Source organism: Scylla paramamosain, chromosome 8 (genome assembly GCF_035594125.1).
Source record: "Scylla paramamosain isolate STU-SP2022 chromosome 8, ASM3559412v1, whole genome shotgun sequence".
Lineage (NCBI taxonomy): Eukaryota > Metazoa > Arthropoda > Malacostraca > Decapoda > Portunidae > Scylla > Scylla paramamosain.
The window spans coordinates 26,689,885-26,717,039 of record NC_087158.1 but is presented as its reverse complement, the minus strand read 5'-3'; positions in this window follow the sequence as shown (position 1 = coordinate 26,717,039).

Sequence of the window (27,155 nt, the reverse complement as noted above, 5' to 3'; positions counted from 1 at the left end):
TATTCTTTTTGTTGATTTACTTATTCATGTTGTTTATTTATCTATTCGTTTATTCTAGAGAGAGGGAGAGTGATGTGAGATCGTTAAGATGTTTTTTTTTAGAGAGAGAGAGAGAGAGAGAGAGAGAGAGAGAGAGAGAGAGAGAGAGAGAGAGAGAGAGAGAGAGAGAGAGAATTAACTGCATTATGAGTATTTTGCATAGAATGAGTAATGAACCTCCTTTTTTAGAACTTTTTCTCTCTCTCTCTCTCTCTCTCTTTCGTATAGGCAGACTACGCTATTAATGAGACGTGTTACCATTGAGTTAATTTGTATTGCTTTGTGTCCGTGAAGGCAAGGCTGCATTGGTAAACACTGCACGCTAACTCAACCTAACATACTGATGGGGTGATGGTGATGGTGGTGGTATTGATGGTGGTGGTGGTGATAGTGCTCTCTTTACTTAGTACCTCAGAGCAGGGGAAAATTAAAGGTCAGAGAGAGAGAGAGAGAGAGAGAGAGAGAGAGAGAGAGAGAGAGAGATTGACGTCAATTACAACCTCGTCAAGTGAATATCGTAAGTTGTGTACGATAATTACTTACCTGCTGCTGTTGTGATACCTGAGCACGCACACACACACACACACACACACACACACACACACACACACACACACACACACACACACACTTAATCACTGGTGGCCCCCGGGGTGACTCAAGCCGCGACAAATGTTCACATAAACTGGACAAATTGTTCATTAATCTGGAGTGCGGCCGACAGCCACTCCACTGTGACATTTTGCTCCACCTCATGCTGCCTTCCTTCCCTCTCTTCCTCCTCTTCTCCTTAGTTTTCTTCCTTCCCTCCTTTCTTTCTTTCTTTCTTCCTTTATTTTTTCCTGTCCTTCCCTCCTTCCTCTTGCTCTCATCTCTTTCCTTCCTTCTTACCTTTCTTCCTTCCTTGCTTATCTCTCTTCTCTCTTTCCTATTTTCCTTCCTTCTCTCTTTTCTCCTCTCTCTCTTCCTTCTTCCTTACTGCCTCCATTCCTTCCCTTGCTCCCTTCTTTCTTCCCCTTTCCTTCCTTCATTACTGCCTTTCTTCTTTCCTTCCTCCTTCTCTTTTCCTCTTTTCTTTCCATCTTTTCTGCCTTCCTTCGTTCCTCCCTTCCCTTCATTTCCTTCCTATTTCCTTTTCCGTTCCTGTCTATTATTTCATGGTTCCTTCCTTCTCTTTACTTTTATTTTATCTTTGCCCTTTTTCCTTCTTTCCTTCCTTCCTTCCTTCCTTGCTTCCTTCCTTCCTTGCTTCCTTCCTTCCTTCCTTCGTTTATTTAATTATTTCCATCCTTTCCAGTTGTTTTGTTTCATCTCAGTTTTCTTCCACCTCCCATTTCTCTTTTCTTAATGTCCTCCTTCCTCCTTCCATCTCTTTCTTTTTCTTCCTTCGCTTCCTTCCTTCCTTCCTTCCTTCCTTTCTGTTCTTATTCTTTTCTTTTCTGATTTACAGCCATTTCATTCTCTCTCTCTCTCTCTCTCTCTCTCTCTCTCTCTCTCTCTCTCTCTCTCTCTCTCTCTCTCTCTCTCTCTCTCTCTCTCTCTCTCTCTCTCTCTCTCTCTCTCTCTCTCTCTCTCTCTCTCTCTCTCTCTCTCTCTCTCTCTCTCTCTCTTGTACTTCTCCATCCATATTTAACAATCCATCATTTTTTCTCTCCCTCCCTCTCTTCTTCCCTCCCTCCCTCCCTCCCTCCCTCTCCCCTTCCTTTCTCCCCCTCACCTTGAAAATAACAATATGCGCAACACCTCCTTCCCCTCCCTCCACCTTTCCTCCCTCCCTCCCTCCCACCCACCTTCACTCCAGTGCGTGTCTTTATGGCGAAAACTCACCTGTCTTTCTTCTTCCCCTGTACAGGTAAAAGAGGAGTGTGGCGCCGTTTACACCTGGCAACACACACACACACACACACACACACACACACACACACACACACACACACACACACACACACACACACACACACACACACACACACACACACACACACACACACACACACACAGACCTGTTCGCCTTCAGGTAAGGTGTTGTAGGTGATAAGTGAATGGTATGTTGATTGTTGTTGTTGTTGTTGTTGTTGTTGTTGTTGTTGTTGTTGTTTTGTTACTTTATTATTATTATTATTATTATTATTATTATTATTATTATTATTATTATTATTATTATTATATTATGCAAACGTCACAAAGTCGTTGATTATGCATGTACCCTGATTCTCTCTCTCTCTCTCTCTCTCTCTCTCTCTCTCTCTCTCTCTCTCTCTCTCTCTCTCTCTCTCTCTCTCTCTCTCTCTCTCTCTCTCTCTCTCTCTCTCTCTCTCTCTCTCTCTCTCTCTCTCTCTCCTCCCTTCCGTCTCCGATTTCGCTGAACTTGTGTGTGTGTGTGTGTGTGTGTGTGTGTGTGTGTGTGTGTGTGTGTGTGTGTGTGTGTGTGTGTGTGTGTGTGTGTGTGTGTGTGTGTGCGTGGGTGGCTGCACAAGGGTGTCCAATGAGGTATAATGAAAGTAATTAACGAGTATTGATATTAACATTACCATTATTAAATAATTTATCATTACCCAGGAAATACTAAATACGTATTTTTATGTTGACATTTTACACTACTACTACTACTACTACTACTACTACTACTACTACTACTACTACTACTACTACTACTACTACTACTACTACTACTACTACTACTACTACTACTACTACTACTTCTACTACTACTACTACCTGCCTCCACTGACGTCACATCTTTCCACCACAGATTACCCTTATGATTAATTTATTGACAGCTTGTACATATGACTAACGATATTGACATGTTTCCCCTTCCATCCCCCTTCCATCATCTCCCTTTCCTGTATCGTCTCTTTTACTTTCTTCTCCCTTTTTGTCCTTTCCCTTATTCTTCCCTTTTCTTCACTCTGTCGTAATCTTCCTCTCTCTTCCATCCTTTTTTCATCATCCTACGTCTTCTCTTTTCTTTCCTTTTCTCTATATTTCCCTCTCATTCTCTTCCCTCCCTTCTCTTGTCTTCTTTTCCTTTTTTGTCTTTACTTAATGTTCCATCTTGATATTCTTCCTATTTTTCTTCATCCTCTCTCTCTCTCTCTCTCTCTCTCTCTCTCTCTCTCTCTCTCTCTCTCTCTCTCTCTCTCTCTCTCTCTCTCTCTCTCTCTCTCTCTCTCTCTCTCTCTCTCTCTCTCTCTCTCTCTCTCTCTCTCTCTCTCTCTCTCTCTCTCTCTCTCTCTCTCTCTCTCTCTCTCTCTCTCTTCCTCCCCTTTTCTTTAACCTTTTATTCTCATCCTTCCCTCTTTCCATCTTTTACTCTAACTGTTGCTCTATTTCTCTCTGTCTATATTTAACCATCTTTTATCTTTTCCTTGCTCTCACTTGTCTTTTGGTTTTCTCCTTTCTCTCTCTCTCTCTCTCTCTCTCTCTCTCTCTCTCTCTCTCTCTCTCTCTCTCTCTCTCTCTCTCTCTCTCTCTCTCTCTCTCTCTCTCTCTCTCTCTCTCTCTCTCTCTCTCTCTCTCTCTCTCTCTCTCTCTCTCTCTCTCTCTCTCTCTCTCTCTCTCTCTCTCTCTCTCTCTCTCTCTCTCTCTCTCTCTCTCTCTCTCTCTCTCTCTGTTTTCATGTAGTTTGTATTCTGTTTCCTGACTTTTCTTTCTTTTCTTTTTCTTTTTTTCTTTTTTTTTTCTTGGTCTGTTTTATTTAGTTGTGTTCCTTTATTCCTGCCACCACAAGTTAGGTTTTCACTTTTTTCTTCTTTTATTCTGTATCTGTTCTCTTTTTCTCTGTATCCACACTTTTATCTCGTGTTTTCTTATTTTTCCTGTTTTCCTCTTTTCTCTACTTTTTTATCTTTTTCTCCTTTTCTGTTCTCTCGTGTTCGTATTTTTTTTTCCTTTTTTTTGTTTTGCGTTATTTTTTTCACTATTTCTTGTAACCTTTGCCCTTTTTTTCTTCTTTTTTTATTATTGTTTTCTATTCCTCTTTTCTCTTTCGCTTTTCGCATTGTATTTTTTTTATTGCTCCGGTTTTTTTTTCGTTTTTTCGTTATTATTGGTTCCTATGAATTTTTCTATATTTTTACTTTTCGTCGTATTCTTTCTCTTTTTTTCTTTTTTATTTTACTTTTTGTTTTATTTTTCTCACGTCTCTGGTTTTCTGTGTCATTTTTTCCCCCTTTTTCCTATTTCTCGCGTTTTGTGTTATTTTCTCGTTTGTCCCTTTCTTTCCCTATTCTCGTTCTCTTCTATATTTTCCCCACCCCCCTTTCTATCTCCCGTGTATTCTTTTATTTTTATCTACGTTTTTTTTCCGTTTTTCCTGTGTTGTTCCTCCTATTCTCGTTTGTATCTATTTTTTTCCCCTTTTCCCATCTTTCCTGTATTCGCATTATCGTTTTTCTTTCCTTTTGTCTCCCTTTCTTTCTCCTTTTTCTACTTTGTTTTCTCCTTTTCTCGCTTTCCTCTGCTCATTGTATCCTCTCGTTTTCCTATTTGTCCCCATTTTCTCTCCTTCACCTTTTCACTCATTCATCATTCGTTAACCCCTCTCCCCTTTCACCTCCCCTCATCTGTCTCCTGCTTCCTCCCCTCGTTTATTCTTTTCCTTCACTTCCCGTACCCCATTCTTAGTACTTCAGTTTTTTTTTTTTTTATCTCCCTCCTCCTCCTCCTCTTTATCTTCCTCCTCCTCCTCCTCTTTCTCTGTTGAAGTTGATTAATCTTTAGAAACTTTGGTGTTACATCTGGACTTTCAGTAACTTTTGTTGTGTTAAGTTCCTTTTTTTTTAAGTTACTCCTGGTTAGGTTAGTATTTCTTAAGTCTCTGTCTCTAAGTGTGTGATATATTTCCCTCTCTCTCTCTCTCTCTCTCTCTCTCTCTCTCTCTCTCTCTCTCTCTCTCTCTCTCTCTCTCTCTCTCTCTCTCTCTCTCTCTCTCTCTCTCTCTCTCTCTCTCTCTCCTTTTTTTCGTGTTTTTTTTATAGTTTGATTTCTTTTTCCTTACTCTTGTTGCTTTTGTCTCCTCATTTCGCTTTTCATACCATTCTTGTAATATTTTCTTTTTTTTTCCTTCATCTTCTTTTCCCTTTAGCTAAGTGCAGTGGCGAGCGAAAAATAGTAACAAAAAAAAAAAATACGCTATTGTTCGGTTGTTACTCTGTTTTTCGTTCTTACTTCATTTCATTCTGAGCGCAGTAAATAAGAAATAGCTAAAAAAAAAAAATAAAAAAATAATAAAAATAATAATAATAATAATAATAATAATAATAATAATAATAATAATAAAATTCTCCACAGGTGCCTCACACAGGTCACGTATCTCTCACCTGTGTGTGTGTGTGTGTGTGTGTGTGTGTGTGTGTGTGTGTGTGTGTGTGTGTGTGTGTGTGTGTGTGTGCGTGCGTGCGTGCGTGCGTGCGTGCGTGTGCTGCTTTAAAAGTATTCCCCGGTGCAGGCGAATCACGGGAGGTCTTCTTTAATTAACATTCTCCTTCTGTTTCATGTTTACTGACTGACTGACTTGTTTTGTTTTAGATTTGTGCCTTTCATGTCTCCCCGTGCTTCCTGCCTTCCCTCTTTTCATTGCATCGAGTCTGTAATTTTCACTCCGCGGTTTCATCTTTTATTTATTTGTCATATTTCTTTGTTGCATGTTCCTTTTCTTTGTATGTCTGTCTTCTCTTCTACTAAATGTGCTTCTGGTTATTTGTTTATCATGTTCTCTGTCTTTTTTCCGTTATTCTGCCCCGTGTGTCTCTCTCTCTCTCTCTCTCTCTCTCTCTCTCTCTCTCTCTCTCTCTCTCTCTCTCTCTCTCTCTCTCTCTCTCTCTCTCTCTCTCTCTCTCTCTCTCTCTCTCTCTCTCTCTCTCTCTCTCTCTCTCTCTCTCTCTCTCTCTCTCTCTCTCTCTCTCTCTCTCTCTCTCTCCCCCCTAGTTTCCTTCTCTACCCTCCCATCTTCATCCCTACCTCCTCTTTTCCTCCTCCTCCCCACACATCCTTTCCTTCCCCGTGCCTTCCCTCCTTCCTCTTCCCCTCTTTCGCTCTTCATCTTTTACGCAGAGTTGAGGGCCAGACGCGCTTGAGGTCCTGGCGGGTGAGAGGAGGAGGAGGAGGAGGAGGAGGAGGAGGAGGAGGAGGAGGAAGAGGACGAGGGCAAGAGTAATGAAGTGAAATGTGGCAACACTGTGGCGTGGAGTGTTGTCATTGGCAGCGCTGAAGGAGATGGAGGATGTGGAGTGTGTGTTAGAGGAGATGGAGGAGGAAGAGGAGGAGGAGGAGGTGGAGGTGGAGGAGGTGGAAGTGGAGGAGGTACCCGTATGTGTGTGTGTGTGTGTGTGTGTGTGTGTGTGTGTGTGTGTGTGTGTGTGTGTGTTTGTGTGTAACAAGAGCAGCAGGAGGTGGTGAAGGTGACGACGATGGAGAGAGAGAGAGAGAGAGAGAGAGAGAGAGAGAGAGAAAAAGGTCAAGTCAAATTCAATTCAGTTCGCGTTTTCTTTGTCCCTCAAGTGATGACCTGGGATGGCCGCCCCTGCCCCTCCACCCCAATCACGTCCCGGAGGCTACAGGGGGGAGGGGGTGAGGTGAAGATGTGGGGGAAATTGACTCCACTTAGGAGGAGCAGAGGGGGACAGAGGGAGGGAAAAAAGATACCAGCGGAAAGGAAGAAGGAAGAGGGAGGGAGGGAAAGAAGAAGGAAGAATGGAAAGGAGAGAAGAAATAGGGATGGGAAAAAAAAGGGAAGGAAGAAAAGAAGGCGCTAAGGAGTGAAGGAGATTGAGGAAGGAAGGAAAAGGGAGGAATAGGAGTGGAAAGGAGGAATGAAGAAATAGAAAGTAGCAGAAAATGAAGGAGGGAAGGAATGAGGGAGGAGGAAAGGGATGGAGGGAGGAGGAAAGGGAGGGAGGGAGGAATGGAAGGCGGTAGGGAATGAAGGAGATGGAGGAAAAAAGGAACAAATGATGAAGAAGTAAGGGATGGATGGAGGAATGGACAGCGTTAGGGAATGAAGGAGAGGGATGAAGAAGGGAACAAATGAAGGAGGAATAAAGAAATGGAGGGTGGCATAGGGCCCGGGAGGGAATGAGGTAGAGATAAGGAAGAATACTAGCAGAAGGCGGGAGGAAGGGAAGGGAGGGGCTAGATGGAGGGAAGGAGAGACTGATTTAATCTGTTGACTGATTTCTTTGCTCCTTTACTTAATGACTCACTAACTGACATTTGCCAACTGACTTCACCCATTAGTAGTAGCAGTCGTGTCCTAATTCACTAGCTTATTTAATCCTTTCACCTTCTTAACTTATTTACTTGTTCACTCACCCTTACTACTCTTCAGCTTCATAACTTGGATCATATCGAAGTAACATTAGTGATTTCATCTGAAGTTTTAGTTAAGTTAGGTTGGGTTTAGATTCATTCACTTCATTAATTTCACTACTAATTATCTCATTTTATAGATCACGACTTGAAGAAAACGTCTAAACTTACTTCGCTTGCTTATCTTTGACTTAATACTGGAGTTGTAAGGCGCCACATGACCCTGCTGTTGTGGCGCGATAAGTCAGTCAGTCAGTCAGTCAGTCGGTCAGTCAGTCAGGTAGAAAGCAATATTACATGAAGCGTCATTTTTTTGCTTCCTTTCTGTCTAAATATTTACTCTATAAGTTCATTTTTACCTCTCTCTCTCTCTCTCTCTCTCTCTCTCTCTCTCTCTCTCTCTCTCTCTCTCTCTCTCTCTCTCTCTCTCTCTCTCTCTCTCTCTCTCTCTCTCTCTCTCTCTCTCTCTCTCTCTCTCTCTCTCTCTCTCTCTCTCTCTCTCTCTCTCTCTCTCTCTCTCTCTCTCTCTCTCTCTCTCTCTCTCTCTCTCTCTCTCTCTCTCTCTCTCTCTCTCTCTCTCTCCCCCTTCCTACTACCTATTTCCTCTTATTTTCTTTCCACACTAATTCATCTTCTCCCCCGTAAGTGTCTCTTCCTCCTCCTCCTCACTCATCTTCTTTCCACAGCTGTTCCTTCCTCTCTCAGCACGGCCATTCATTCTCCCTCATTCCAACGCATACTTTTCTATTTCCCGTATTGGCGAGGAAAGGAGAATGTGCACGAGGGGGTGAAGAGAGTAGAGGTTGGATTTGGTTTATTTTGTAAGTTTGGTTGGGTTAGGTTAGGCAAGATTTGGTTGCATTATGTTAAGGTAGATTTTGGTTTGGTTAGGTTGGGTTACGTGAGGTGAGATTTGATTAGGTTAGGTTAGGTTAGGTTACGTTTGGTAGGGTTGAGATGGGTTAGGTTAGGTTAGGATAAGTTAGATTTAGTGAGGGGGTAAGTAGATGAAAGAGGAAGGGGAAGATTAGTTGTAGCAGCAGCAGCAGCAGCAGCAAGAAAAAGAAAAGGAGGGAGAAGACCTGGAGGAGGAGGAAGAGATGTAAAACTATTAAGAGAAGGAGTGTTTGTAAGATAAGTAAGAGGCGAGGTAGGTGCAGGATTAGAGAGAGAGAGAGAGAGAGAGAGAGAGAGAGAGAGAGAGAGAGAGAGCAGGAAGGACAAGGAAGACAGGGGGGTCAGCAAGCGGTGCCTTTGGGGAGTTACAGCTGAACTTCCTCGTGACGCCCTGCCCCCGCGCTCCACACCCTTGCCCCTCACCACCTGTTCCTCACCCCCTGCTCCTCACCTTCTGCCCCTCACCCCCTGTTCCTCACCCCCTGCTCCTCACCTTCTGCCCCTCACCCCCTGCTCCTCACCCCCTGCTCCTCACCTTCTGCCCCTCACCCCCTGCTCTTCATCCCCTGCTCCTCACCTGCCCTCGTCCCTCGTTCCCTCTCACCTCGGCTCGTAAAACACACAGGCGGGACTGAGACACGCGTCACTTACTGCATTTACTGCCTTCCTGAAAACCCCTTCGTTCTCTCCTCATCTCTCCCTCTCTCTCTCCCTCTCTCTCTCTTGGTTGTAGTAGTCGTATTCTTCTCAGGAGGCTCCAAAAACTCGTGGTTGTTCTTGTTGTTGTTGTTGGTGGTGGTGGTGGTGGTGGTGGTGATGTGTGTGTGTGTCTTCGTCTTGAGGTTAACACATCTGGCAGGTTAGTCACCGGATTGCTCTCCTTTGCTTGCACTTCCCTCCTCCCCCCCATCCAACTTTTGCCATCCCTCTCTTTACTCCAGCCCTCCTCTTCTCCCCCTTTCCTCTCTTTCTCTCTCTCTCTCTCTCTCTCTCTCTCCTCCATCTCTCTCCACTCCCTCACATCCTGCCCTGCCTTCTTTTACTGCTCCTCTTCTTTCAGTTATGTCGTTCTTCTTGTGTTTCTTTCCTGCCTTTCTGCTTGTTCTTCTTTCTTCCGTCTTTTACTTCTTCTTCGTATTCCTTATTTTCCTTCTTTCTTTTTTCTTCCCTTTCTACTCTCCTTTCGTGTACTTTTATCCTCCATCCTCTTGTCCTTCCTTCCTTCCTTCCTTCCTTCCTTCCTTTCTTTCTTCCTCTCTCTCTCTCTACTTTTTCATTCATCATATTTCACCCTCTTCTTTCTTTACTTCTCTCCTCTCCTTATATCCATCCCATCTTCCTTCCTTCCTTCCTTCCTTCCTTCCTTCCTTCCTTCCTTCCTTCCTTCATACCAATCATACCAACTTTGATGAGGTAGAGAAGAAAATGTGGTATTAACGGAGAGAGAGAGAGAGAGAGAGAGAGAGAGAGAGAGAGAGAGAGAGAGAGAGAGAGAGAGAGAGAGAGAGAGAGAGCTGTTGTCGAGTTCCGTGAAAGAGTAAGTGTGCGTATGCGTGCGTGTGTGCGTGTGCGTGCGCGTGACAGGTGGTGCTGCAGTGTAGAGTACCGCCCACGCTGCTATTGATCTCTCACCCACGCCCTCACCCGCCCACCCACCCACCCTCGAGCCCGCCCTTCTGCCCACCCCCTCCCCCCTCGCTTCACCCTCAAGTTTCCCTCCTCCTTTTCCCCACCTACCGCTGCCGCCCTCGTGCCCTCTGCTCCTCCTCCTCCTTCTCCTCCTCCTCCTCCTCCTCCTCCTCCTCCTCCTCCTCCACCTCCTCCTCCTCCTCCTCCTCCTCCTCCTCCTCCTCCTCCTCCTCCTCCTCCTCCTTCTCCTCCTCCATTCCCTCTTTCCACTCACTTCCTACTCTTATACGGTCACATATTCCCACTAATTCACTCACTCTCACTCACTCACTCACTCACTCACTCACTCCTCAAAGTATGGAAGCCTTCTTGTCATCCTTGCCTTTATTGGTATCCGACCTTCTCATTTCTCTTCTTTTTTTCTTCTTTATTAGTTGTTATCTGACGTTTAATGAAAAAGTCAAGTGTCAGAACACAGAGCAAAGGTCGTGTGTGTTTGTGTGTGTGTGTGTGTGTGATGTGAGAGAGTTATTATTATTATTATTGTTATTCTTTTTCATTATTTAGTGTTTCTTTCTGCACGAGACAGCCAATAGCGTCGCCACTCTCAAAACGGAAGGAAGGAAGGAAGGAAGGAGGGAAGGAAGGAAAAAGCTGTTGTGAAAATAAGAGTACAACACCGTTTACCACTACCACCATAAACGTTTAAACTTTATGACTGTTAACTCCACCACCACCACCATCAGCACCACCACAACCACCACCACTACTACTGCGACCACCACCATCATCTGCACTACCAACAACAAAGACTACTACTACCTCTATTACTATTATGGTAACAGCACCTTTCCTGTTACTTCTACTACTACTACTACTACTACTACTACCACCACTACTACTATAAGCAAACAAACCAACAGTAATACATTCTCTTCTACCCCTGCCCCCAAAATAACACCTCCTTTCCTTCGTCAGCAGAGAGAGAGAGAGAGAGAGAGAGAGAGAGAGAGAGAGAGAGAGAGAGAGAGAGAGAGAGAGAGAGAGAGAGGCTAGGTGCGTATCGTGAGGCGTCCCGCGGGTTGTGACCTTGCCTTCCCTTTAACATGAACCACGCCGCGCCTCCACACTTCGTCACGGCGGGAAGCAAGCGGTGGTGGTGGTGGGTGGGGGGAGGGGAGAAGTAGCGGCAAGGGGGGAGACGCAGCAGTGGTATGGGACACAAGGGAACGCAAAGGAAGAACAAAAGCCAACAGAGCCAAGTTAACACAAAAGGAAGAACGAGCAGCAGCAGATCTTTTGTCCCTGACGAGGCTGTTTGTGATACGCTACGCTGTCCCGTCGAAAGTAAGAGTGAAGGATACTAAGCGCACAGAAGTGACTGGGAATGAGGTGCAGGGATGGGAAGTGACTGAACCTCTGTGTTTTGAAAGGCTTAAAAGGCTTCGTATGGGATCATTTTCAAAGGCCACAGAGATGGTTACTTGGGTTATCAGTTTTTTTTTTTTTTTTTTAGTTTTTCCGCCTTTGAAAACTAAACCCCTGCGATTATTTTTCAAAGGCCACAAAGATGATTACTTAGATTATCATTAGTGTTTTTTTTTCCAGTTGGTAATGCAAAATCCTTGTTAAAACTTTCACTTGGATCATAAAAAACACCTTTAAAAATTAAACTTCAATTACTTCCTCTGTATCCTGTTGAAAAGAGGTCGATAAGGCGCAGGAACTTGAAATGAAGGACCTGATGCCTAAGGATTCTGTTCGGTCCTAGGCGCCCAAACAAAGAAGATGCCTCAGTAAAGGACTAGATGCTGATCTTTACCTTCACCGACCCCTGGCAACACACACACACACACACACACACACACACACACACACACACACACACACACACACACACACACACACACACACACACACACACACACACACACACACACACACACACACACACACACACACACACACACACACACACACACACACACAGAGAGAGAGAGAGAGAGAGAGAGAGAGAGAGAGAGAGAGAGAGAGAGAGAGGGGAGTTCTTCCTGTAGTCTCATCCTTTTCATCATCCTCTTCATCTTGTTTATCTTCATCTTTTATCTCCGTCATCTTCACATTTATCTTCATCATACTTCAACATTCCTTTCATCTCCATTGTACACCATTTTTATCACACATGCTCTTTATCTTATTCCGGTAGTAACGAATCGTAAAGTATAACTGTCTTTAGCTTCAACCTTAGCACATATAGCTGTTCCCTTCCTCACTCATCCTCACCAGTACAGGAACTCCCCAACTCTGCCTGTGAGTGACGGACAGCATTCACCACAACGGACAGCCTCCATTATTTACTGCTTGGCCTGTGTCCTTTCACTCACACTTCACATGCACCTCAAACGCCCCCAGGATTCAGTGCGTTTGTGTCAAGAGAGTGTTTTGTGGCACCTGCAATGAGCGTGAATGTAAAGAAACTGCAAGAACACCGCCACCTGTAACGGCCTGTCAGTTTTCCCACGCCTGGACGGACCACTGCACTTGACCTAATTCTCTTCTGCCGCGGCTGTCCGGTGCCTCCCCCAGGACCCTCCCCCATCCCAGCCCGCAACGAGTGTAACTGAAAGAGCACGTCCAAAATGTTTATGCAATTTTTTTACATGTTGCCATTTGCAGTATTTATGTGAGCAATGCTGATGTGGGAGTGAAAAAGAAGGTTTGTTTCAGGAATGTATGCTGGGATTGAGTTGCAAACCAGGCTTGAAATAGTTGTGGTCTTGAGACGCTGTGGAGGGGCGTGTGTTGTCCATAGATTATGCAAGTACATGACTATATTCTAAAATACTTTTACGCCGCATCTCCACTACATTCAAAAGGATGTCGTTGAAGTTGCACGGGTTTTTAAGAGTGTCTAGTGATAGATTAACAAGTTTTTTGCATTATAAGCAGGAGAAACACTCTTGAGAACTGCTAATCATCTCTATGGCCTTTGAAAATAGTCGTGGCGAGAGAGTACAGAATTTCTGAATACGGACTGTGTCGTCTTCCGCCCCGCGCCACGCATTGACCGGCTCGTGGTGTAGCGTCTGTTATATTCACCCCTGGTCACGTAGGCTGGAGCTGACCCGAGTTGGTGCTGAGTTATCTCCGGCCCAGTAAAGTAAAAATAATCCCTGTGCATATGAGAGAACTGGATTGCCTAAATATACACCTGGCCACAAAAACCTGTGTGGTGTTGAAATAGTTGGTTGACAGTTATGCTATTTCTGACGGTTAGCGCTGAAATATTAACCCATTTCGTTCTGCAAAGTCTCCTGGATACGACAGCGCCACCAGATGATAGATTAAAAACGGTATAAGTGAGACTCGGAATAATCTCTAATAGATGGTGACACGTACTCTGAAAGCGGCGCCCGGAAGTAATCTCCCATCACCCCCACCAACCAACCACCACAGCAGGGCCGCAGACCATTGATGGGCGCACCTGTAGGGGGTCTGGGAGGTGGGCCAGCCATCATTCCTAGCACTGGCACGATTGGGTATTTGATTGATTGATTGATTTAAAGTGCCGTATTAAAGAAATCCTGTGGGAGTTTATGGAGCTGAAATGATTGACGTAAAATCTCTACATCAGGAAGTTAAAAGCTTAAAGATCTGTCATAATTCTTTTTTTTTTTTTTTATTCCCGGAGAGAGAAAAAAAAGTGCTGCTGGCTCCTCAGATGTCACAAGCTAGGAAAAAAAAGTAATTGAGAATAAATACTGTATCCACTCTCACACTGACACACACCCGCTCCTACACCCACTCGTACTCCCACATCCACACCCATATCCACTCCCACACTCATTCCATACTCAAGTCCATCCCTACTCACATCCTCCTGGGAATTCCTCGTAGAGACTCACCACCAAAATCGCCAGTACTGCCTTAACAGACTCCAAATGCTGCTCTGCCTGGTTAGCTTTAAGTGTCTCCCTGGTGTTCAAATGACGTACTCCTCTGCTCTTAATGAACCACGCCTCCTCGTCAGTACCCCGCGCTAAGCCTGTTACGTGGAGCCTCTTGTCTTGGCCGCGCCTCTGCTGACGGGGTCCTCTGCATGATTTCCTGTGATTTGGTGGTTTGAATCCCCTTCCAACATACACCTCCCATTTCTCTCTCTCTCTCTCTCTCTCTCTCTCTCTCTCTCTCTCTCTCTCTCTCTCTCTCTCTCTCTCTCTCTCTCTCTCTCTGGTTCCTTCATCGCTCTTACTCCTTTTCTCCTTCCATTCCTTCTCTTCCTACCATTCCCCCATCCCCCCCCCCCCTCGCGTTGCTCACTTTCCCGAGCTGTCTGCCGCAACGTGGAGAAATGCAGAGTTTCCGTGCGCCTCGCTTTAGGGAATTCCACTGAGGCCTTTGCTCGGGTCAGCCAAAACATCATCAAAAAGACCCGCACCTGTGGATGAGAGGCGGCCTGGCTGGCGGCTCGCGGCTCCTCGGCCAATCACCAGGCAGCTTCCAGACGATAACCTCCACTTTTCTCGTCCTTATCCCCCAAGAGGAGGCCGCTTTGCTTCCTTATCCTCGTCGCCAATGTATTGAGGGATGTGGAGTCTGGGTGCATGCAGAGGAATACGTAGAATGGGTGTCAGAGGAGCTGGTGATCTATTCAAATGCTTTAGTCGTTTAGAAAGTACAGTGGTGCCTTTAAGTATATTTGTGATAAAAATAGAGATCTAAAATTGAATAGTAAGAGATTAAGAATAAAATTTTGCTAAAAATTATAAAAGACGAAGAAAATCAATACATTAGCAGTGCCAAGGTATTAAAAGTTTTAGAGTGCCTGTTCAACTAAATTTACTAGGAACCTATAAGTTTGAGAACACGATCGAGGTAGACCAGGTTTTTATGTACTGCACACTCCTTCAGCAGCCACCCCAAAACCCTAGCTTCTGTTTATCCGGGACGCCCTTGAACCGTCTGTATGGGCTGGCGGTCAGCTGCTTCACCTTCCATCACAGTAATAGTGCACTTACTCGCATGGCCAGCGGCGGCATCACACGCGTCACCACACAGGGACCTGACGCAGAGCTGTCACATCGATGTCAATACTTCCTCGTCCTTCACCACCTGGACGGAAGGTTGTAAGGCGTCACGGCGCCATACATAAGGAACACAATAACATGCCCACCCTCTTCCCCCAATAGACACCTAAACCTTCCTTACCTGGTCCTCTTGACGGCAGCAGAGGGACGGTCCTCTCTGTGAGCTGCGGTGACTGCCTCGTCTTGCTTGATTTGAAGTGTAATTATTTTCAACACCAATTTTTTTTTTTTTTTTTGTGTGTGTGTAGTTTTGTTTTCGTTTTATCTTGTGTCTAGTAGTATTTTTACATAGTACTTTTGACGTGCGGCGCCTTATGACCCTACTACTTTGGCGACTTAAATCAGTCAGTCCTTGTGTCACTCAGCACAAAGCCCAGGTGGAGAGAGCATACAGAAGGGCTTCTATGATCATGCCATAGCCTCCTGCCCCACCCGCCAGGTCCTGTGTCTTTCATGCACTCTCCAACACTGTCCCGCCGCCCTCCCTAACATTTCCTTGTCAGTCAGTAAAAAAACGTCACTCATCTTCCCTAATGCCACTGAGAAATAATGGGGAAAGTGGGCGTGATGAGCCGAGACGCGAGGGAATACTTGTGAGCGTCAGTGTTGGATATGAATGCATGTGTAGATGCCTTGTCTTGACCGTCCTGTACTGGAAATGTGTGCCTGGTATATGGTAATGCAGGGGACATACAGGTGAATATCAGACATCAACTTTCCATGAATTCCTGAACAGACTATTTGGTTTGACTACGCTACACTAACAACAGTATTAGAGGAAACGGGATACAGTGTAAATGCTTGTTTGCCTTGTGATGTGTTGTGTGCAGGGTGAGTGGCGGCGCAGCGTGGAGGTAATGAGGTTACTCCTGGCCTGGTCATCGGCGTGCCAGGCGTCACCTCACCCAAGGTCAGCGAGTCTCAGGTCACCGGGAGAGGAAGAGCGAGGGGCTCAGATAGCATCATTTTGACGTCAATTGCGCAGAACTCGTCCCACGATTTGGTCACGCGCCGCGCAGGTAACTAAGTGCACTGCAGCTGGCAACGCGAGACATGACCGGACTTGACTCGACCTGGCCGTGACCCCTCGTTATGTTTCACGACAAGGTGGCAAAGAGGCGCCATAATTGCTTTGTGTGAAGGCATTCAAGTAGAGAGAGAGAGAGAGAGAGAGAGAGAGAGAGAGAGAGAGAGAGAGAGAGAGAGAGAGAGAACTAGTGTAATATGATTTAGTACTTGTAGAAGCGCCTTGGCGAGATGTCTTGGCGGTGCTTGTGGTCGTCAGTCCATGCATCAACTTTAAGTACCCACTCCTCACTGCGCCTCCTGCTGCACCACACTTGCGGCACATTGCCATACCAAGGAGCACAGACGTACTTACTCACCCTTCCCTTCTCCTCTTTTATGCTGTACTTTGTCCGGCAGTACTGCAGCGTATTATAATGTAATGAAAAACCCTTCACATAAAATTCTGCTTCCGTTTGAAATCTCTTAAGATTCTTGGCGGTTCAAGTATCAGTGACCCTCAGAAGTGACCTGTGATAACCCGCCGCCGTGCCCTTCCAGCTGACCTGACATTTCCGAACTTGACCTCGCCTGCCACTTGACGCTCCGGGCAGACTCTAGCGCGTGATCAAAAGGCGAGTGTCACAACCTCTGTCATTTAGTCACTCAGCAATGCTTCACTCGCCATTGCCTCACGCCACGAAGCATCACAACCTATCATTACATCACCCGAAATAGCTTCACAACCCGTCGATACATCACGCTTAACCGTCACAATCTCAGTCATTGCATCACACATCAAAGCGTCACAGCCTGTTATTGTGTCACCTTTAACCGTCACCATCTCTGCCATTGCGTCATCCAGCACAACGTCACAGCTTCTACCACTACGTCATACAAACATCACAACCTCTGCCACTGCGTCACACATCAAAGCGTCACAACCTTCCATTGCGTCACCCAACAATCACAACATCCCTCATCGCGTCACATCTAACCGTCACAGTTTTTATCATTACGTCACCTATTTCAGTGCCGCCCTAGTCATTGCGTCACACAACAAACCAGCACGTTTCTTCACGTCACTCCAAACCTAGAATCTCTCATCGTTAGACACCCTCCCTTCTCTTAAGTTTCCCTGACAGTGTCCTCGTCCCCTCGCCTCGTGCCCTCGTTCCCTCACCAGTGTCCTCCCCCTTCTCCTCACCAGTGTCCTCCTCCCACTCTCCTCCTCTTCCCGATAAGCACAGGTATGGATCGGTGCAAGAATAGCCCTCCAGTCCATCACGTTGGTCATAAATAGTCTGTAAATAACTCTTTGCAGTTCGACCCCCTTTCCATTCATCTAAATAAAGACACGCGCCGTCATAACTTTGCGTGTAAATTTTCAACGGGTTTCAACTATTATGTTTTACAACTTATTCTCCTCACGCCTCCTCGTTTGATGTATTAGTTGTTTGCGCCTGTACCTCGTGAATTATCTTGTTCAAATTGTAATGTAGGTTGGTTTTTTCAATGGGTTTTCTGATTGTCTTTTACTGTTGTTGTTGTTATCATTGTTGCTATCATTGGTGCTAGTAGTAGTAGTAGTAGCAGCAGTAGTAATAATAGTAGTAGCGGTAATAGTAGTAGTTTTTTTTTCTCTCATCCCTATTCTGTCCAACTTTATAATGTAATAGTTCATTCTTTCATTCCTTCCACTGGTAAAACTCTAAAACTCCTTCGATTTCTGTTTCTCCTCTTGCCTACGATTTGAACTGTTTCGAAAGAGGACATTCCAGGCACTTCATAAATTGTCCGTCCCTCCTGACTCCTCTATTCCTTCTCGGGAACGGCATTCTGAACGCTTTTTTTTCCCTAGGCCGGCCACCCATAAAACACACACACACACACACACACACACACATGGCCTCGATAGCAAGGATGAGAGTCACAGAGGGAGGTAGTTAAGCAGAGAAAGAAAAGGAAGATGGGAACGTGTGTGTGTGTGTGTGTGTGTGTGTCACCTGCGCGTCACTTCATCGTATTGACGTATATAATACATATGTGGCCATCTTTTTTTTTTTCTTTCTTTTCTTCTTTCTTTTTTTTCTTTTCCTTGTTTTCTTTATTTTTTATTCTTTTTTTTTTTTTTTTTTTTTGAGGCGTGCAAATTTAAACATGAGATTTTTCTTCTATGTAATATTCTATGTTTTATTTCAACATTTCCATTCCTTTTTTTTTTTATTAATAAATAATATCGTGCATTTTTTATTCTTTGTCAGTGTTTGAGTACGTTTTTATTTATTTATTTTTTTTTTACGCTTTATTTTTATACTTTCCTATTATTCTCTTTCTTTGTTTGAATTTTTGTTGTTGTTTCGCACGCTTTATTTCACCTGCTTGTATTCTTCTTTTCAGTATTCATTTTTATTCTGTCGTATGCACAAAATTATTATCCTTTTTTTTTTTTTTCTATGTGTTTTTGTTGATAAGTTTTCTTTGCTTATTTAGGTTATTAAATCTCCTTCCTTCCCAGTTAGTTTTTTTTTTCTTTCTTCTTTTTGTCACCCTACACAGTACAGCCATAAACATTTTTCACTCTTTTTTTTTTTTAGCTTGGGACTTTAGTACGTTTCCATGTATATTTTTTTTTCTTTCATTAAAAAAAGAATAGTACACAGGGTTTTATTTGCATGTGTTACTATTGTAGATTCACTTCAAGCATTTTCACTCTCCTGTTCAGCCACTCGCCAGGTTCCCCCACTCCCCACTTCCCTTTTTGTTCCAGTACTTAACCACGTGGCTTTCTTTAATCTTTTCTTTTTTTCGTTCCCCATATTTCCTGCTCTTTTCGTCTTCTTCTTCTTTCTCCTCTTCTTCTTCTTTGAGTGTCAACATAAGGGTGTGTGTAGCATTTTTTTTTTCTCTCTCTCTTTTCTTCTGCGGCATATTAATATTTTTATTTCACTCGTTGCATTTCCTTTACCTTTTATTGTTTTTCTTTAGTCTTCCCTTTTCATCCATTATTTACATTACTATCTCCTCTTCTTTTTCTCCTCCTCCTCCTCCTTCTTCTTCTCCACCACATTTTTATCTCCCATCTATCTCCCTTCCTAGCACTTCTTTCTTCTCCCTTGTTCATCTTTCCACCTGTCATCTCCTCCTTTCCTTCCTCCAAACACCTTTCCATTTTTATCTCTCCCTTTTAACGCCTTCAGTCTCTTCTACTTTTTTTTATTTTTCTGTTCTGTTTCTCTCTTATTTTATTTTGTTTCACTTTTGCTCCACTCCTCTAATTCTTCATCTTCTTGTCTTTTATGTGTTTATTTATTCATTTTATTTACTTTTGTTTCTTGTTTTTTTTATCTCAGCCTCATTCTTTCCTCTTTTTCCTGTCCCATGTCTCTCTTTTCTTCTTTTTTCCTCTGTTTCTTCATCTTTACCTCTAACCTTTAACCTGTTTTTTTTTTTTCGCTCTCTCTCTCTCTCTCCTCCTCCTCCTGTTTCATCTTTTCCTTATCTCGGTTTCTCCTTCCTTTTTCTATCTCTCTTTTTTCCTCTCCTTACTTCTTCCTTCGCCTCCCTGTTATCTTCCCCTTTCCTCTTTCTCTCTCACTTCTCCGTATCTTAATTTTACTTATGGTACTCTACTCCTCCTCCTCCTCCTCCTCCTCCTCCTCCTCCTCCTCCTCCTCCTCCTCCTCCTCCTCCTTCCGCATCTTCACCACAGTTTCTCTCCTCATCTCCTTCAAACTTTTCCTTTCCTCTCAGTTTCCTTCTCTCTCTCTCTCTCTCTCTCTCTCTCTCTCTCTCTCTCTCTCTCTCTCTCTCTCTCTCTCTGGTACACCCGCACACACACCTGCCGCCCACCGCCAAGCAGGTGAAGTGGCAGAATGATAATGAGCGGAATCTCACGGTCCAGGAATTTAATATTATCCCTTCGCCCCGTGCCACCGTGCCGGCGTGTCCCTGTGTTCCCGTGCTGCAGGCTGGCGCGCCCCCGGGGACTCCTCCTTTTGATTCAGTGTTTCAAATCACGTTTTTCTGTGTATTTTGTATAATTGCGCCCAATACTATTAATAGACAACGTTTCAATTTATTCTATTTTTATTTCATTTCTTTCTTTTGTACTGATATCACTGAACATTGCTGCTACTACGGACGCCTTGACTAAAAGCACATGTGAAGGTAGTCTTTAGTCTTTAGTGGTGGTGGTGGTGGTGGTGGTGGTGAAGGAGAAAGGGAAGATGCTGAAGCTTTTGGTGGTGGTGGTGTTGATGGTGGTGGTGATGGTGTTGGTAATAGTAGTAATGTAAGTATTTTGTGAGACGCGTTGGTCCTTGCCCGCGTTGTGACAGTGCCAGGATATTACCTTTTTCTTCTTCACCCCTGAGAGAGAGAGAGAGAGAGAGAGAGAGAGAGAGAGAGAGAGAGAGAGAGAGAGAGAGTGGTGTCGTGGGTTTGATTCTTAAGAGCTGGGCACTGTCACATTCTCTCCTTCACCTTTCCTCCTTCCTTCCTTCCTCACCCCACCCTCTTCTGGTGTTTGGAAAGGACACAAGGACACCTGCGTTTTCTCCGGCACCAGAGAAATAGAGAGACAGATAGAGAGAGAGTGGGGGGGGAGGGTGAGCGAGAACGAGAACGAGAACAGGCGAGCAAGAGATACACCAAATTAACGAAGCCATCCATGTAATACCCGAGTCTCATTTTCTCTGAACGAGCCGCGTTCCATTTTCTACAAAGCAGTGCAGGGGAAGCAGCAGCATTACCGCCACTCGCGATTGTTACGTGGAAAAAAATATAATGAAGCCAGCTAGTAATTTGTGTGCACAGGCTTTATATATTATTGAAGCCCTGAGCTGTATATTGACTGTGTTTGAATGTAATCTGTTTTGCCAGGGAGGAGGAGGAGGAGGAGGAGGAGAAAGAGAGGAGGTGGAGGAGGGGAGAGGAGGAGAGGCAGGAAGCTTTTGAGAGGAAATTATTTCTTTAATTCTTTTGGTGCTTAGTTGCGCGTTTGACCACCCCCATTCTCTCTCTCTCTCTCTCTCTCTCTCTCTCTCTCTCTCTCTCTCTCTCTCTCTCTCTCTCTCTCTCTCTCTCTCTTCAGGTTCTGCCTCATTTCATGCTATCCTGCCTCATTTGCAAAGGCATATAATACACGGCCCGCCTTCCCTCCCCTGTCCATGAATGTTGCTTAACAGTCCTGAATATTTGTGCGGTTCTCCATAAAGGTACCGCTTGTCCCGCTCTGTGTGGCTGCCCTGCCTTCAAATTTTACTTCATTTCAAGCTCTCCTGTCTCATTCATAAAGGGATATGATATACGCTCGTACTGAATGCCCGAAAACTATACGCATTTTTGTTGTTTGTCATTAATTTACCGTTTGTCCTTCTGTCTCTCTCTCTGAGTTTAATTCTACCTCTCTCTACGTTTTCCTGCCTTATTTGCGTGACATGTGCTCCTCTCTCTATCTCTTTGCATGAATGTCACTTTAAACTCAGGTTAGGTTTGTGGTTTTTCGTCAGTGAAACGGCCGTCTCGTTTTCTGTGTCAGCTGGGACTTCAAAGTTTGCCTCATTTCACGCTTCACTGCCTCATTTGCACGGGAACATAACAAACATCCCTCGTGTCCCCTGCCCGCGTGTCCCTCTAAAACTGTGGTTATTGTTGTTGTGTCCAATCCGTTTTGCTGCACAATTATGCTCGCGGTGTGTTTCAGAGGCCTCGGTATTTAAAAAAAAAAAAAAAGCACTTCTGTTGTTTCATTGTTCTCCTTCCTTTAAAAACCTCCAAATGTTATTAGAGCTTATGTTTTTTTTGTTTTTTTTATTGAATATGTTTTTACAGTTACGTGCATTTACTGGTACTGCCATTTTTCATTTCTACTTTTGATACAGTGCGTTATGTACTTACTATCTGATTTTATTATTTTTTTTCATTAACGTGGTTCATTGTCCGTGTTATTCTAGGAAATTAATAAAACATAATGAAAGACATTCTGTTGCGGAGGCTTTCTTTTTTTTCAGTGGTTTTGTTTCTTTTGGAATTTTGTTAATTTGCTCTCGTATTTTAAAGGTGTTTTCGTGTTGTGTTTCCTTTCCAGTCAAAACCTCCGCAGACTTGAAGGATTTAAACCCACGCCGCCTTCCCGCAGCTTGAGGAAATTATCTTTGTTCAAACTGCAAAGCCGAGTTAAATCGCGCGCGTCCATCATTCTTCCTGCAGTGTGTTGTGTGTTGTGTGTGTTGTGTGTGTTGTGTGTGTTCCAGGGCTATCCAGAGAGGCAGCGTGGGAGAGTGTGTTCCTCAGTGTTGCAGTGTGTGTGTGTGTTGTGTGTGTTCCAGGGCTGTCCATAGAGGCAGCGTGGGAGAGTGTTTCTGAGTGTTGTAGTGTGTGTTGCAAGTGTAAGTGTAAGCGTTCCTAAGTATTGGATGGAGGTGACATTGTGTAGTAATGGACACAGTGACTCAGCGCCCCAGGTGGGATTTGTCATCACATCAATGACATTCACGGTCACGGGGACTGAAGGTTACACTATCGTACTCTGGCAGCCTCCCCGTCAACACTATACGAGTATACGGAGCTCTACATGCTGTGTGCTTTAACAATACTTATCACTATTAATGGTGTATACAGATAACAATGGCTAATACCACCAGATATATTTTGAGTTGCAGATAATAAATGCCGCTGCAGGTATGTGAATATTATTAATAGTAATAAGTCTTTCTGAAGCGTATCTCCTGCACGGTGTCAGGCAGCGTGGATAGGTAGGTTTCCTGTACACAATAATGCAAACACGTTCTCAACTATGATGTTTATCCGCTTGTGTGCAGAGATTAGTTAGTAATGCGAGAAATCAAAAGTACTCTGATATGACAGTGGCCTGTAAATGACGCGAAAAGTAGGAAGAAAAAAAGTCGTCTCTCCTGTTTATTACGTGGCCTTTCAAAATACTCGTGGTGAGAGAGCAAAGCGTTTCTGAACACGGGCCTTATCGCGGCGGCACCTCCTTATGTGTGTCGAGTGTCTTGTTTCAGGAGAGCGCGCTTGAGAGGAAGGTGTTGCAGGGAAGTGAAGTCTGTGCTGCTCTCCCTCTCGTGTTCCTTGTCGCCTCTCATCTCTCCCTCGCCGGCCACCCTCAAAGTTTATACGAGTCAGGCAAATGAATGCTGAACGTTTTCTGATTCCATTGTGTCCTTACTCCCCAGAGGACGCCAGCTGTGTGTGTTTGTGTGTGTGTGTGTGTGTGTGTGTGTGTGTGCACTTGAATTTGGCATCACAAGGCGGCAATGTACAGTCCCTTCCTTCCCTCTTCTCCTCCCCCTCGCTCCCTCACAGATGGCGGTCCAGGCGGTGAGGGAAGAGGTTCCGTTGATGAGAATTGTGACTTTAGAATCCTTTGTCTCCTTTTTTTCATGTTTATTTGTCTCTTTTACCGGAGTTTAAAGGATATTCGATTTTTTTTTCTTTTTTTTTTTTTTTCTTTTTTTCTGCGTTTTGTGTTGGTGTTCGTATAGTAATTGCTGGTGTGTTTATTGATGCTTTGTTGTGGTGGTGGTGGTCTTGATGTTCTTGTTGTTGTTGTTGTAGTTGCTAGTGGTGGTGGTGTTAGAGTTGCTGGTGTTGCTATACATGAAGTGATGAGGATATTATTTTGTCACGCTCCTGAGTGCCATGGGAGAAGTAGTGAGGATGAGTTACACCTGTCCTTCATTGGTACTCACAGAGGCCATCAGCATCACTCACTCACTGTCACTCAGCCTCATGTCACCCCAAGCACTCCTCACCACTCCGGCTTCCTCATCACTCTCCATCATGTACATCACATCTTTTTATTCTCATTATCCTTTGCCACTCATCACACTTCATTATAATACTCTCATCACCCTTCGCTCATCACCTTTCATCATCTTTCATCATCCTTCATCCCTCATCATCACCCTTATTATTCTTTACTTTCATTGCACTTTACCGCCCCCTTTTCATCCTTCACTTTCATTTCACTTCTTCACTCGTCACCCTTCATCACTTTCATCACCCTTCACGACTTTCTTCGCACTTTACCACACCACCCTCATCACAAACACTTCATCACTCACCACTTTTCATCATTTCCTTCAAAGTTCATCACTTTTATCATACTTTTTCACCACTTTCATCACCATTAACCCCTCACTTCCATCACCCTTCACCACTTTTCATCACCCTTCATAGTTTTACATAAGAACATAAGAAATAACGGAAGCTGCAAGGAGCCATCAGGCCTTTCTCTCATCACCCTTTACCTCATTCATCACCCACACTTCATCATCCTCATCACCCTTCATCACAACCGGTTCTCCTTGTCACTGTTTCACTCGCCCACTCGTCTCTCCCATCTCACTCCTGTCACCATAAAGTTTGGGAGCTGCGCACACACACACACACACACACACACACACACACACACACACACACACACACACACACACACACACACACACACACACACACACTGCTGGGAATGTTAGGGACATCAGTTTCATAACTCAGGTTTATGTGATGTACGCAAGGTAAGTAAGGAACACAAAACCTGGGTCCCCTTTCATTTTGTTCCTTTGTCATGCCTTTTTTATCTATTATTTTACTTTCTGTCTGTTTTTACTTATTTATTTAGTTTTTTTTTCTTTTCTTTTCTTTTTTATCCTCCAGTTTTTTTTTTTTTTTTTTGTCTTATTTATTTTTCTCGTGTTTTTTTTCTTTTCTATTTTGCTTCAGTTCTCATGCTTTTTTTTTTTTTTCTATTATCATGTCTTTTTATCTAAGTTTCTTCAGAATGCTGCACAAAAGCTCAAATCTCATACGCCTTCCTTTTCCAGGTACGGACGGATGTGGGAGTCTCGACCCAGACAGTCAAGGTAAATACAGGTGAATTGGTGCATAGTCACTCAAAGAATTAGTGTCATATCTCTACAAAATATCACAGAAGTAATTGACAATTACGCCCACCTATTCCATCCTCAGCTCATATTTTCTTTCATTTTTCTTTTCGGAAGTTCTTAGCATAAAGCAGTTCATTACTCTATTAAATTCTACGTATTTGATTTATAGACTTGAAATTCAATGGACTGGAGGATGATAATTAAATAGATAAAACATACCTATCACTACACCCAGTTCGTGGAAATTGGATAGTGAGGATTGTGATGGCGAAGATCAGAAGTAATGAGAATGTATTAGGGGCGTCAGAAGTAGTGAGGATGCAATAGTGATAAGAAATAGTGAGCATATGATGAGGGGCGTCAGAAGTGGTGAGGATGTAATAGTAATAAGAAATGTTGAGGATATGATGAGGGGCGTCAGAAGTAGCGAGGATGTGATGAGGGTCCAGAAAGTGATGTGGATGAGATTTAGACGTCAAAAGTGGCTGAGGATGTGGCGAGGAGGTGGTTCAGGAGTGGTGAGGATGTGATGAAGGAAATTCAGAAAAGTTGAGGATATGATTACTGAAAATGAGAAAAAAAAAACTGCAGAATGATACGTGACGATACCGTAGATAACAATGAGAGCCGGTGATAATGTGACTATAACGACAGGTACTGATGGGATGGTCACTTGATAGGTTTGCGTAGCGTTGATGGGAGCAATGAGCTGATATGAGTGGCACTGAGATGGCGGGAGTAATAATCACCCTCTCACCTCACTGAATCTCCCACGCAGTAAACCAACACAGATACTCGTAGAAATAGACCTCATGGCCCGTATTTTGAAACGTTTTTTGCTCTCACAAGGACTGTCCTCAAAGGTCACAGATGTTAGACATGATAAGACGCGTTTTTATCGATGTTTTTGCCAGCGATGATGCAGAATCTGTTAGACTATCTCTGGAATCATGAAAACACCTTTGAAAACCCTCAGTAACTCCCACTAGAGCCTGTTGAAAGTGGAGACAAGGCACCAATACGTTTTAGAATGTAGAGAGAGAGAGAGAGAGAGAATCATCACCATCACCTTTATTTAACCACACCATCCCATTTTTTTCATCATCATCACCATTATTACCCATTACCACTATTCACCCATCACCACCACCACCGCCACTAATGCTCTCATCACAATCACCTGGCCATCAGCTCACCCCACCACCCCCCTCTCTCCCCCAGGCTCACGCTACAACAGCCACACCTCAGTTACACTCCCCGCCTGTGCTTGCCTTGTTTATCGGGCAGAAAATTATACCAATTAACTAGTAACATTAGAGAGGGCGAATCGTGTCTTTGTGTGTGTGTGTATGTGTGTGCGTCAGTGAATGCTGTTTATTGTCTTTACCTTCGGCAGTATACATGTTCCTTCTTCCTGCGTGTAAATAAGGATTCTTGCTAGTAAACGGGGATTCCAGCTGTGTTGAAAATTGATACAAGTGCTTATAAATAAGACATCCAGCTTGTAAATAAGTGTTTCTGCTTGTTGAAGAGTTCCTGTTTGCTAAAGGTTCATATATGTACTCGTAGATAACGCTTCCTGCTTGTAAATAAGAGTTTCTTAAAAGATTTGCTTTTTTTTTTTAAGGGAACCTAATTTTGAAATGTTCCTGATTGTAGATAAGGGCTCGTGCTCGTGAATAAGGGTTCCTGCTCTTAGGTTCCCGCATGTAAAAGATTTTGGTTTATTTATGATCCCTTGTAAATAAGGGTTGCCGCTTTTATACAAGAATTTCTGTTCATCAATGGTCCCTGCCTGAGTGAGGGCGGCGCGCAGCGAGGCTCACAAACAGACATTACTGCGTGTGTCTGCATCTTTGTTTTCATCACGCTGTTCGCAACACGGCTGATCTTCCGCCTTCCTCCAGTTGCTGCTTCCCACGGGGCTTCTTTCCGCCGCCCCCACGCCGCCACAGAAAACACGCAAACTATAGGAATAAAAATGATGAGTAAAAATGTCAACATGCTCTGGATTTTCACTTGTATTTTGTTATGGTGGAATCTTTTTTTTTCCTTAATGATTTCAAAGGAAGTTGTGTGTGTGTGTGTGTGTGTGTGTGTGTGTGTGTGTGTGTGTGTGTGTCAAGGAGGATGGAATACTCCTATCTTGTTGGGTGCCTTGTTAGGAGTGGTGATGGACGGCAGGAAGTGGTGGTGGTGGTGGTGGTGGTGAGGATGCTGGCTGGTGGAGGTCGTGCTGCTGGTGGTAGTGACGGTGGTGGAGGTTGTGGAGGTT